The 13241-nt window shown below is 28.7% G+C and overlaps 1 pseudogene across 1 annotated transcript in view; it reads left to right on the top strand.

The window, feature by feature from the left end:
* Nucleotides 1-12725, top strand: part of LOC143229487 (polycystin-2-like) — a 73839-nt pseudogene extending 61114 nt beyond the window's left edge. The window contains exons 12-19 of the transcript XR_013015901.1: nt 3896-4017; nt 4468-4588; nt 5140-5238; nt 5513-5643; nt 6230-6472; nt 7984-8131; nt 9033-9140; nt 9872-12725. The product of XR_013015901.1 is annotated as a polycystin-2-like (transcript). The remainder of the gene's footprint in view (nt 1-3895; nt 4018-4467; nt 4589-5139; nt 5239-5512; nt 5644-6229; nt 6473-7983; nt 8132-9032; nt 9141-9871) is intronic.
* The last annotated feature ends 516 nt before the right edge of the window (nt 12726-13241 follow it).

Raw genomic sequence — 13241 nt, 5'->3', positions numbered from 1 at the left:
AAATCAAAAATGAATTTGATTGAAGAAAGATTAACAAAACTGTTGTAGATGTACAGAGAGAGATTACAACAGTAAGTTTGAAAAAGTATGGAAGGGCTGTAATAACAAAATTAAGGAAATATAGTAAGGCTATAAAATCAAAAGTAAAATAAAGAAAGACATCAATGAGGAAGAAAAACATCAGGAACAGAAAAATAAATGGCTGGAAAATTAATTATTGAATGCAAAATGTAAATCAATCACACCTGTAACTGATTTAAAAATATATATTTATTTTAGTTAAATATTTTTTAGCAATGCATGTAACTTATATTGTTAAGTATGTATTGCAAAAGTCCCAGAATTTGTAGAATATTCTCAAGTGTAAGAATCAATAATATGTGTTTTACAAAAGCAATAGCATATCTTCAAATATCATTGCAAACTGAACTTTCTAGAACCTTGTCTTAAAGCTTATAAAAGGTAATCAATGCAACACAGAGAGACGGCTTTATATATTGTTCATTTGCTACATTCAGTATACTGTAAACCTTGAAAGAACATTATATGTATCAGTCTTGTTGACAAATCTCATAAACGCGGTAAATATCAACATTCAATTAACCTCTAAATTAATATTAATTTTTGGCTATTTGAAATCATAACATGTAACATAATAATTCAGAAGCTTGTCTGAGATAAATTGTAATATCTAACACACCTTCTTGTGCAGTTGCTCAAGAGTTGCAACTGAAAACACCATATACAAGATATGTATAGAAAAGGAGAATTTATATGGTGTCCAGTTATTACCACTTTTGCTGTACCATCCATTAGTGAAAGACATTCATGGATTGCTTCAAACATTATCTTGCAAAATCCAGTTACAGAGTTTTAGCTAGCCAATTCAACATTGGATAATTGAGAGACCAGTAGACAATGATGAGAAAGTTCCATGTGAGTCATACCTGACTCATTTCAAAATAGTTTTTAGAGTGATTTGGTGGAATAGTGAATAACAAGCCATCCATCTTGCTGTTTATAAAAACAACCAAACAATATCCAAGAGGTTTGAAATGTTGTGCAAGGAAGAAGTATTTAGAGAAACTTTCCAGGATAAGGTTTAGAAGAAAAAAAGACCTCACTTTAACTTGTACAAGATTTGGAAATGCTTGCCCATTTATTCTTCCTATATGCTTCTCATGAGATGCTAGACTTGTTGGCATATGACGAATTTGTAGATGCTGTAACAGAAGAGGATATGATGATCAGGGTGAAGCAGAATAAAGGAAGCTCTACAGTTATCAAAGTAATCTTTCAAAGTTGCCATCTACAAATATTATATCCTGTAGCACTGAAACATCAATACCTCCTTAGAACAGTCTAGAAGAACTGAAATAATTAATCAGACAACTACTTGAACAAAAAATAGGAAATTGATCACAAAGAAATAGGTGTTATTTTACAAAAATTTGTTGTGAGGAACTGTAAAGTCTCTATGAAATAAGAACTCCTTCCACAGAATACTAGAAAGAAATAAGTGTACAGTCATGGGAAATATGGCCAATACAGCTGACACTGTAAGGAATCAACAGCTGGGAATATTCCATCTATTCTTAATAAGAAACGAAGCTCATTATCTGAGGAATCTTCCACAAGTCCACAGGCTTATTGATGGAAAACCCTACAGTGTACTGATAGACACTTGTTTTACAGCTACAATTGTTCAACCTGAATTTTTAATGAAGGATGGGAAATTATCTTCATAGGTGAAAAAGAAGAGAAATTTATAGGAATAGCAAGTGCACATCAAGTTAAAGCAAAAAGGAAAGATAGAAGTTACCCTTATTGTCGGATAGTTCTCTATATATCATGATGTTGGGGTAATTGATCTCGAGGAAGAATTACTCCACATTATAATGCAAAAGAACTAACTTGTAACATTATGAATTCCTAGTGTTACACAGTATAACACATCTTGTTTTTATACTGATTTAGTTAAAAGCCAGTGATAGAATATGCATATGTGTGGAAAATTATTTAATTTCTATTCTGAGGATTTCAGCTAAACCAACATTTGAAATTTTTCATTTAAGTACAATAATTGATATACAATGCAATCATTTGCTACAAAACTATTAGATAGCTTGTTCTGATATTCTCTCTCTACCACTTCCACACAAACACACAAGTATGTTTATATGTGCACATACACATATATTATTAATTAAGTGTTCATCTTATCAAGAGTGGTGGGTAAAACCTAAAGTTAAATAAAGAGGACAAAAAATTAGAGAAAGTAGTAGCTACAACCAGAAAACTAATGGGTTTTGTTCCTCTAGCCTCACAGCTCTTACCAGCCAAGACAGCAGGAACAACATTGTAGACACTAAAACTCTAGATACTGATGACCATCAACCTCATCATATCAAATCAAGCCCTTGCCATTAATCAGAAAGTGTCTAAAACATAACCACAAACCAAGACTATGATAACAATCATGAAGAGACTACAACTCCTGATGATTGTCAACCCCATCAATTTTAACTGGTCTTCTACTAACAGGAAGAAATCAATTGTAATGGAGATGAAGATACTGACCCATCTTTCACCTTTGTCATTGGAACATGGACATAAAATTGTGATGAAATGAGAGATTTTATTTGTGCATTGGAAATTACCTCTTGCAGATACATGAATACAAATTTCAGTGCATTTACAAAATCGATTCTGAGTGACAAGTATAAATGCTTATGCTCAAATAATTTTTAATTGCAAGCAATGGAATGGAGAAAAGGTTAAAAGAGACTCGCTTTTCTACTCACTGTCAAAGAGGAATGTCTTCTGGATTGTATGCAAATTGTTTTTAACATCAATGGAAACTTCTTAGTTGGCAACAACTGATTAATATGTCTGGATGTCTGGAAACAGGCTGCAAGTGAGTCAGCATTAAACAAGTTTGCTGCATCACCAGATTTATTATTTTATTTGTTACATGAAGCCTACAGATAAACTCCACAATGGAAGTTTCACAGAAGAAGAAATTATTCAGCTTACTACCCTCTGCAAGGCAGGGTTTGTTGAAAAACTCTCAGAATCCAAGGAACAAAATAAACTGAAAATGATGTATGACCAGTTGCTGAAATAAACTTTTTCAAATGTCCTGATGTCCTTAAATATATACTCGTGCCTCATGTCAAGCAATTGTTTTGGAGAAAGATCACTCTTAGCACTAACAAGGATAAAGAACAAACTTTGATTGGCAAGAAGGACTAAATTCACTGATACTTCTGTACATATAAAATAACTTGTTAGAATCACTTGACACCAAACAGATCATAACTACTTTTGGTACAGAAAAAAGGAAGGAAGAAAGTAATTTAACCAAGTACAGATAACATTACCTGCTACTGTTGCAAGGCACACTGTGTGAGTACTGGAATGAATGTACAAGTTGTTGAGTTTGTATATATGTGGCTTCTTTCCATCTATATGCTTTGTTGTCCAAATGCAAATTTTGTCTGTGTTAAAGCACCAATTTTTTCCTGTTTGAAAGGCATCTAATATTGTTCATTAATTTGTAGATAAGTATTGCAAATTTGTGGGCATTATTTTTCCCTTGTCTCCAAAAGTAAAAAATATTTTCAGATTTAGCTTTTTTTAAACTTTAGCCTTTATCTGTATTCTAAATAGTCTCAGTACAAAAATTTAGCTTCAGGGCTATCTAACCTTAAATTTGTTCCTGATCTGATGTTACTGTCAGGTAGAAAAATATATAATGAGTTACAAGTTAAGTTATTGGAAACTTCATTTTTTATGAAATACTTTTAACATATAGTTGAGTAATAAATGTGCAAATCATATAATTTATTTGTCATGTACACTAAACTTTCATCAACTTTCTTCTTCTTTTTAGTGCTCCAAGGACATTGCTGGGTTTGCAGTCATGTTCTTTATTGTTTTCTTTGCATATGCTCAACTAGGTTATTTGTTGTTTGGAACCCAAGTCCAGGATTTTAGCAGCTTCATAAGAGCTATGTAAGCAGTTAGAATTATGTGCTAAACCTTTGCTTCAAAGATGTTTCATTAAAAAGGAAAAATACCTTATAAATGAACACAAAAATGTTTGTTTTTTTATTTTGTAAACTTAAAAATAAGACATGTAGAGAAAGATAGATAATACAACTTTTATTACAAAAGTTAAAGTAACAACAACATAATTTGTGTTATTATGTTATGATCTAAAATTAGGCTTTGATATTGTTGAACTATCCTAAAATCAACATAAATAAGATATTTGAATAAATAATATTATTTTTTTTATTTAAAAATGGATATAATAAAACATATCTTTAATTTTCTACCAATATGAAATGTTTGAAATGTTAAAGTGGGTCAGATATACCTAAAATTGTTGTTACATATGTATTTTATCCTAATCTGCAAGTTTTAATAAAATATACTGATTGTTCCTTTAAATTATTGTAGATTTACTTTGCTACGAGTGATCTTGGGTGATTTTAACTTTAATGAAATTGAAGCAGCTAACAGAGTTCTTGGTCCAATCTACTTCCTAAGCTATGTATTTTTTGTTTTCTTTGTCTTAATGGTGAGTAAATCATTAACTTATTAAACATTTACATCATGCTTTTAGTTTTAAACAATCTCAGTTAAAGTAAAAACTTAAAAGCATGTCACTTAAATGTTTTTTGAAATATTTTTATTTTTATATGCAGTAAATAAGCCTATTCAAAAGACTTGTGAGATGTATGTTTGTGTTAAATATGTTGCATGCTTTTCCTTGTAATGTTTAATGTTATCAATATTACTGACTATATTTTAATAATGGAATAACATTACTTTTTTTTACAGTATTTAAATTTTCTTTGCATGAGTAAAGAAATTGTCTTGCCAACATATAAAATTGAGCATATTAACTGTTGTCCATTTTATTTCCTGATAATTTATTGAAGAAACAAATAAGAAATGAACAACGATTTTCTTCTTCTAATAGATTTAGTTTGTTTTTTTTATAATTATTTACATTAGATCAGCAATATTTTGGTAATTCAAATTTCTTATAATATTTAACAATAAATGCAGGAACTGGTGTAAGTTTTGTAATGTATACATAACCATTATCTTGTTTAACCTTTTCAGAACATGTTTCTGGCTATCATCAATGACACTTATTCTGAAGTTAAAACAGATATTGCTTGCCAGAAGTCTGAAATAGAAATTGGAGAATATTTCAAAAGGGTAATATAAAATTTTTCTTGAAACATTTTCATATAATTTATTTTGCAAATATGTCATGAGACTCCAAGTAATGAGGATATCTTTATTTATTTACTTATTCATAACTATATTTCACATTCCAGATAGATTGCTAAGAAAATAAAAAATAAATGTCCAAGAAAAGTAATCGAATGTGACTAATTATATTCTAGAAAATATTTTGAACCAATTAAGTTGCAAGAAGAGTGAGTTCACATTTGAAAATTAATACTTGTCAATTAAAAAACAATTTCAGACCTACAACAACTTGGTTAGCAAGCTGGGGAAACGAGAAAAGATTGTTGGCATTCAGAATGCAATGAAAGACGCCAACGGAGATCAAGCTAAAAAATTTACCTTCGAAGAGATTCGCCAGTCTCTGAAGCGGTATAACAGATATCTTATTGTTTTGAAAACATCTGATTCATTAACTTTTATTGATGTTCTTCATTTAGGAACTTCATTGTTGAACTTCTTGGAAATATTAAACTAATTTTTTCTTTTACATTATTTCCAAATTTTAAGATTATTCTACTGCCTTTTTTTATAGGAGGGGAAAAGGTCATAGGTTAGGTGAAGGTCCATGTATGGATGCAGTATGTGAACTCAGTACTGAATTCATAGTGAAAATTCAATAGATCTAATATATTTTAATCCTCCATTATACAGACTTAATGTAAAACTTCTACAATTCATCCATATGTATATCCATATTTACAAGCCCTCTGGTGCCTGTACGATAAGCTTGAGGTTTTATATAACCAATGCTGAAGAAATAAAACATGTTGTATAACTCAGTTATTTGAAAAGTTGAAAATGCAAAACACCTGTTTTAAAGCACCATTTTAGTTATACAGTTGTATGAAAAATAAATTATATGTTAAAATACTATAGAATTAGTTATAGTTTAGGCATTTGTGTCATATCATTGTTATATGCACTAATTTGTTATTCATGTTTTGTATATCTGCAGACAAAACTTCTCAGATGTAGAAATTGAGATGATTTTTTCAAAGTATGATGAGGATGGTAATCGTGAATTGGATGCAACCGAGATGAAACAAATGTTGGTGGACTTAGAGGATCAGAAAAGGCTTTTGGAAAAGGAAATTGAGAATGAGAAGCAGGAAGTGGTGGCTGAGAACTCTGGAGGAACACATCCTTCTAGTGCTGCAGTAGGAGGTGGAGGGGGGGTTTCACTGGACGAGTATAATGTGTATGGTTGTAGTCTAATTTTTATCTTGTATATACAAAGTCTAGAAACTGAATTATTTCCATATTAAAATAATACATGTACCTTTATAATGTAAGCCTTTACTCAAACTTTAAAAATTGTATTTAGTAATGTCAGGTTTTGTAAGGCTGGAGTTTTTACAGTAAATGTTTATGACTTGTTGGCAGTAAGTTTCAATAATAAACAAACAACAGCAGAGTCTGCTTGTTTTAAAATAATATATTAAAAACAAATCACAAATCAAATGTGTGTGTGTATATATATATATATATATATATATATATATATAGAGAGAGAGAGAGAGAGACAGATGCTCATTACACTGTTGGTTACCACAGTTATATCCACAGCTTTAACTAATTGTCTTTTTTTTTTTTTTTTGTCAAAGTCCACACAATCTGGTTCAGTTAGAACACCAGTAACAAGACAAATTATTCTTTTCCACTTTACTGCAATACAGTCTGTGACAATTTCACAGACTGTATTGTCTGTGATAAAATCACAAATCAGACTGTATTGTCTGTGATAAAATCACAAATCAAATGTGTGTGTGTGTGTGTATATATATATATATATAGAGAGAGAGAGAGAGACAGACAGACAGATGCTCATTACACTGTTGGTTACCACAGTTATATCCACAGCTTTAACTAATTGTCTTTTTTTTTTTTTTTTGTCAAAGTCCACACAATCTGGTTCAGTTAGAACACCAGTAACAAGACAAATTATTCTTTTCCACTTTACTGCAATAAAGGCTGTGATAATTTCACTTTAAAATTTGGCACTATACACTATTTATCACTAAACTTACAATCATGTAATCTAGAACAAGAACTAAGTAATCATTTTTTTATCCAAGTTTATACCCTTACAGAGGTGTAGAACATTCCACGTTATATACTACATACCCTGATGCAATACTACTCAATTAAACCAAGGAGAAAGTTCTAGCAACATGACACAATAACCTTACTATTGTAAACAATTGCTAATTCTTAACAATTGAACTACAAAACATATAATTCACAAACAATTACAAAATCAAATTAATCACAAAATATCATTTCTGAAAACTAAATATGATACATGCACTACATAAACTATTGAATTCCTAAAATTCACCTTAAACTGAATCAGTTGTGTATATTTAACAAGCAGCTCCTTACTAATACTATAATTATCTAGAGTAGGTGTATTTCAAGAATACAGGTATAGATTAAAAGCCTTTTAAATATCAAAATATAAAACATAAGTTTGATTTCACTCTAATTAAGTCATAAAGTTTTAAAAATTTATAATACAAAACATAAGTGTGAATTCTAAAGAAATATAGTGGTTATGACACTGAGCATTAACAACTAGTAAGAACCAATTGTGAACCTTCTGTATATATAGAAATGATCATTCTTTTAAAATTTTGTGGATTTATTTACTTCAATGTAATTAATTCGTAGTTGTAACAACATAAAATTCATCCTTATAACCTACTACAGTTTGTCAAGACGAGTAGATCGAATGGAACATTCCATTGGAAGTATTGTTTCCAAGATTGATGCTGTTTTGGTGAAGATGAATGCAATGGAAAGATCTAAAGCAAAACGGAGAGAGAATGTCAGTAAGATCCTAGACACCATATCAGAGGTAAGTAGATGGGCTGAAATCTGTTCACCGAAATGTTTAATTAATGACTTGTTTATATACAGTTCACTACCAGTAGGGTCCACATATTGTATCATATATATTGATTAATTTATTGTTTTTGCTTGTCATGACATTCAGTATAAAAAACTGACCAGAAAAAAAAGTTGGATGAAATTACTTTTTTTTTTTTTTACAATATGTAGGCAACCACAGCAGTAATTTATGTTCTTTTTGTTTACAATTTTTTAATGTAATTATGGACCTAATAACCAACAGTCATTGGCCCAGAAACAGTTTGGTGGGTAAATAGTTAGAGAAACTGTTATAAAAATATGAAGTACTTAAAAAGTTGTATGGACCTGATTTGGTTTTATAGGGTCAATAAACATGTGACAGCTTAATAAACCTTGACTGAAAAACATAAGTATAGTTTTATTCACTGTATAGTACATTTTTAGATTTAAATTGTACTTTACGATAAAAATGTTACTTGTTTGTTTGTTTTTTTGAATTTCGCACAAAGCTACATGAAGGCTACCTGTGCTAGTTGTCTTTAATTTAGCAGTGTAAAACTAGAGGAAAGACAGCTAGTCATCACCACCCACTGCCAACTCTTGGGCTACTCTTTTTACCAACAAATAGTGTGATTGACCGTAACTTTATAATGCCCCGATGGCAAAACTTAAATTGTAAACGGAAAAGTAAGTGGCACTTATAATTACGAATTGCTTAGTTTATTTAACAATGATATTTTCAATAAAGGACCTTGTTAAGTAAAAGAAACTTATAATGTGACATTCTACCTGAACTCTTCATATCTGAATCAAAGCTAAAATATGAAAAAAATATTATGTATATTAATATTAATTAAGTTGTGTTTATATCATGCTCAACTATTTAGAGTGAAGATTTAGATGATAAGTCTAAGCGGCAGCAAATGGAGAAACTTGTACGAGAAGAACTTCAGCGTTGGGACTCTGAAGCATCTGTGAACTCACCCCAACACTCTGTAAGATTTTACATAAATATTTTATCATCTATACACAAAAAAACAAAACAAATTAAATGTAATGAATAATTAACGTTTGCTTGAGAAGATGTAAATGGAAGCAAAAAATATGTTCAGATAGTTTTAAAGCTGTTCAGCAAAATATTCATAGCATATGGACTGAAACATTTGAAATTGAAACTATAGTAGAAAATTTTTCTTTTTTTCTCATTCTAATAAACATAAGTGAAATTTTAAATCTGATGATGAGGAACCCACTTTTTGGAGTCTTCAAACTTTTTATTATGCAATTTTATTAAATATACTTTTTATTCGAAGAAATATGAAATACTTCAGTGCCTTTTGTGATATACATGTGCATGTGTCTATATATTTAAATTATTATATGTGACCCCTTTATAATTCTGTTTCTGAATTCATTTTTTTAAAAAAACTTGGCTTTTTTTAATTGATCTAATCAACTATCTTTATGTATTTATTAAAAGCTATTTAAGTATTGTATATTGACTGATTAAGGTAAAATGTTGAAAAGAAGGTTAAATACAATGTACAATTACACTTTTTGTTTCTCAATAACTTCTGTTATTTAAAGTAATTGATAGGATGCTATATATGTGTATCAACATAAAACACATTTTCAATAACTATTCTAAATATAAATTTAACCATTTTTATTGTTGTTGCTAAGAGTAGTTTTTCAAATTGTTTATCTTTTTCTTTTGTGATTTTAGGCCAGTGGTGGCAGGGGTTGACCACTTCATATGGGGTTACAGGACAACGAAAGGCACTATTTTTAAAGCATCAGTAGCTAAAACCACACACAAAAATCACTTGAGATATTATGTTTAAATATGTATTCTCCTAGGAGCTCATTCACAGCATACCATAGTTTAAATTAAGAGACTTGTTACTCTAGATATTAGGAGAACTGATGTTGGTACATTGGAATTTATTGTAACCACATCATAAAAATATATTAGGCATTAGGGCAACTTTGATTTATAGCACAGTAAATTATCTTTGATATAAAGAAATTAAATTAACTAAAACTTAGACTTAAGCAAGCAGTATTCCTAAAACAGAAATTAAACAGTTATTTGTTTATATCAACAAACTGAACAAAGTTGTTCTTTTGTTATAGATGTTTCACATAACTTTGTTTGTCTACTTATCAGTGAAAAATAGTTTATAAGATTTTCAAAAATAATATATGGATAAATAGTAAGCAACAAATGGAAGAAGTTAATGATAAGGTATCTTCATATAAGTCATTTGTTATTCTGACAAAATTTAAACAATAATTCCTTCAGAGGTTTTCTGTAGAATCAGTATTGATTTCTATAAATCCCAGGAAAAATATTTATGGAAAAAGAAAAACATACCGAAACTAAATAGTGCCTAAATTATTAATTCTTAGTCTTTTTATTCTTTTTTCTCTCTTGAAGTGTATATACTCCAAATTTTTTTATTTTTATCTAATCTTAATAAATAATAAGTCAAGAAATTAAGTAACTCTATCAAATATATGTGTAAAGTACTTTAAAACATATGTCACTGTACATTAAATAACCACGTATAAAAATTACTAAATTAGAAAACTAAAATCAAGGGCCACTATTATTTTACATTTTCACAATGAGTGCATTTCATTAATCTCTTCAAACTTGTACATTATATTTATTAAGCAAGAGGAAAAAAAACAATGGTTAATTGGGCTTTTAGTCAAACTCTTCAGAATATGGGAGATAGTGACCTTTCCAATAAAACAGTAATCTCCTGTGATGTTGGAAGATAATTATACATATATTACTAATATGAGTATTTACTGCTTTAGAGAATAAAACTGGAGATAATTCTGAAAAAAAAATATAGCTTTAATATGCTATATTGCATTTCTGTTATCATAAAAAAAAATTAGATTAGTATAGCCATTTCAAATAAAGTAGAAAACTATGAATATAATTTGGTATTGAAAAAGTGTTAAATTTTTTAACTTAGCAGTATTTACTATGAAGTTAAAAGGATTTTAATGTGTAAACATTCTTAATCATGTCAAGCACAAACTTTAAACTTAATTAAATACACCAAGAACTCTTCATAAACAAATGAATAACTTTCAGTTGTACACTACTTTATTAACAAAAATATTCTTTTGGTTCAGAATTATGAATATTATTAATTTTTCAACTTTATTATTGAGTCTGCTTGTTTCACATTTTGTTCTTATTACATCATTTGAACTTGGATTTTAAATTCAAATGTCTTCTCCCTTTCATTGGATATTTGAGTATAATTGCATATTTTTCATAATTACTTCAGAGAATAGAATTTTTTCTTGCAAAATATGTCAATAAATTAATTATGAATAAAACATTTTTTTACTATTCTACAAGATGAAAAGACACTAATTTTTAAGGATAATTTATTAAAGAGCATTGAATTACAAATATTACTTGTTATACATGCTGAAAACTATGGAGAAGAAACTGAATGTACAAAATAATAAGAATATTTAGCTTTAACTTAATAGTAGTAATATCACACAAAAGTGGAAACTATATAAATTATAAAGTCTACTAATTTTTCTATATAGCATTCCTATATTAAATTATGTTTTAATTATATATATATATATATATTGTATAAACATTATTGAAACCAAAGATTTTTAGTATTTATAATCTTAAATATTATTTAATGCCATCTTCTTCAGTTGACATGCATAGTGCCACTAAACCTCATGCTTTAAATTGTGTGGTTTGGTTTATAACTATTAGTTATATGTCATTATCACTAAGTTGCTGTGCTACAGTTTGTTAAATTTTTTTCAAGGATTGATTTTTTCCTCTTGTAACTTACATTAAAAGCTGATATATACATACTCTATAAATTTTATTTTTCTGTTAGCCTGATAGGCTACTTAAAAAAATGTCAACTATTGTGGAAAAGAAAGTGCAAGTAAAAATTTGTTGAAATGCTAAAATATACAAAACATATTGGAAAAAAAATTGAGTAATCTTTTTGTTTAAGGAATATTTTAAAAAATTTTCAAACTGAGTAAAATGCTTTCCTCTAAAATATGTGACAAACGTTTAGTTTAACATTACTTATTTTGCCAATGTTTAAGTACAGTTTATGTTCTGAATTAAAATACTGTAATACAGTTTCTTTAACTGTATTTAATGTTTCAAATAATTTAATTTATCAGATAATAGCTTTGAATATTTGTAATTTAATTACATAGAAGTTTCCCAATGCAAAAAAGACTTTATAATTTCAACATTGTTTCATAAGCACAATAATTATTATTAAGTTTGTTTGTTACTATTTCATTTTTTTGTATTTGTAAACTGTTTAACTTTTCTGTAAACCAATGGATCACAATTTAAAAGTTTTGTTTTATATGAGATTTACAACAAAGGCTGTAGAATATGTTTTTATCTTTTAATACATTTGTAGTTTTGTTCTTATATGTGTGAAAAATGACACCTCATTTTTTGTTTTTCTATTGTAGCTAGAAGATGTAAATTGACTGTGTGAATAAAATCCTAATGCACATGCAGTATTTTTTGTAAGTAATGTAAATTGAGTGCTTGTTCTTGATACTTTTTCTGTTACTAGTAAACAAATAAAGTAAATACAAAACATCTGTCTTTCTATCTAACCTGCAGTCATCCCTTATGTATGTAGCTCTCCATCAGAACAGTTCAGTATTTTCTGTTCTGTGTCCATCTGATTCCTGCTTCTTCAACTATACAAAAGATAACAGTGCAGCAAATGAATTATCATGCCTGGGCACAATAAAGATGTAAGAATGACAAAAAATCTTCATACCTAGCCTTGTATGCAGGGCAGCATTTACATTATTTTGTTTTATAATGTTTTTATGAAATACAGATATAAATTTCAAGTGTGATTCAATCTTTTTATCCTCAGGTTATTAATAAATTTCTAGAGGATTACTGTAAACATCCTAAATAAGGATTACGTCTATTGGTTATTCTCTGTGAAGTTCTCACTAAAGTTCTTGAAATTGTGAACCATTAATAAAAGCAAATATATTGCTCAATTTTTTATGTATCACCAAATCAAATTACTGAA

Source organism: Tachypleus tridentatus, chromosome 10 (assembly GCF_004210375.1).
Source record: "Tachypleus tridentatus isolate NWPU-2018 chromosome 10, ASM421037v1, whole genome shotgun sequence".
In the NCBI taxonomy this organism is placed as follows: domain Eukaryota; kingdom Metazoa; phylum Arthropoda; class Merostomata; order Xiphosura; family Limulidae; genus Tachypleus; species Tachypleus tridentatus.
The sequence above is the reverse complement of the archived record's forward strand: the minus strand, read 5'-3'. Positions and strand labels throughout refer to the sequence as shown.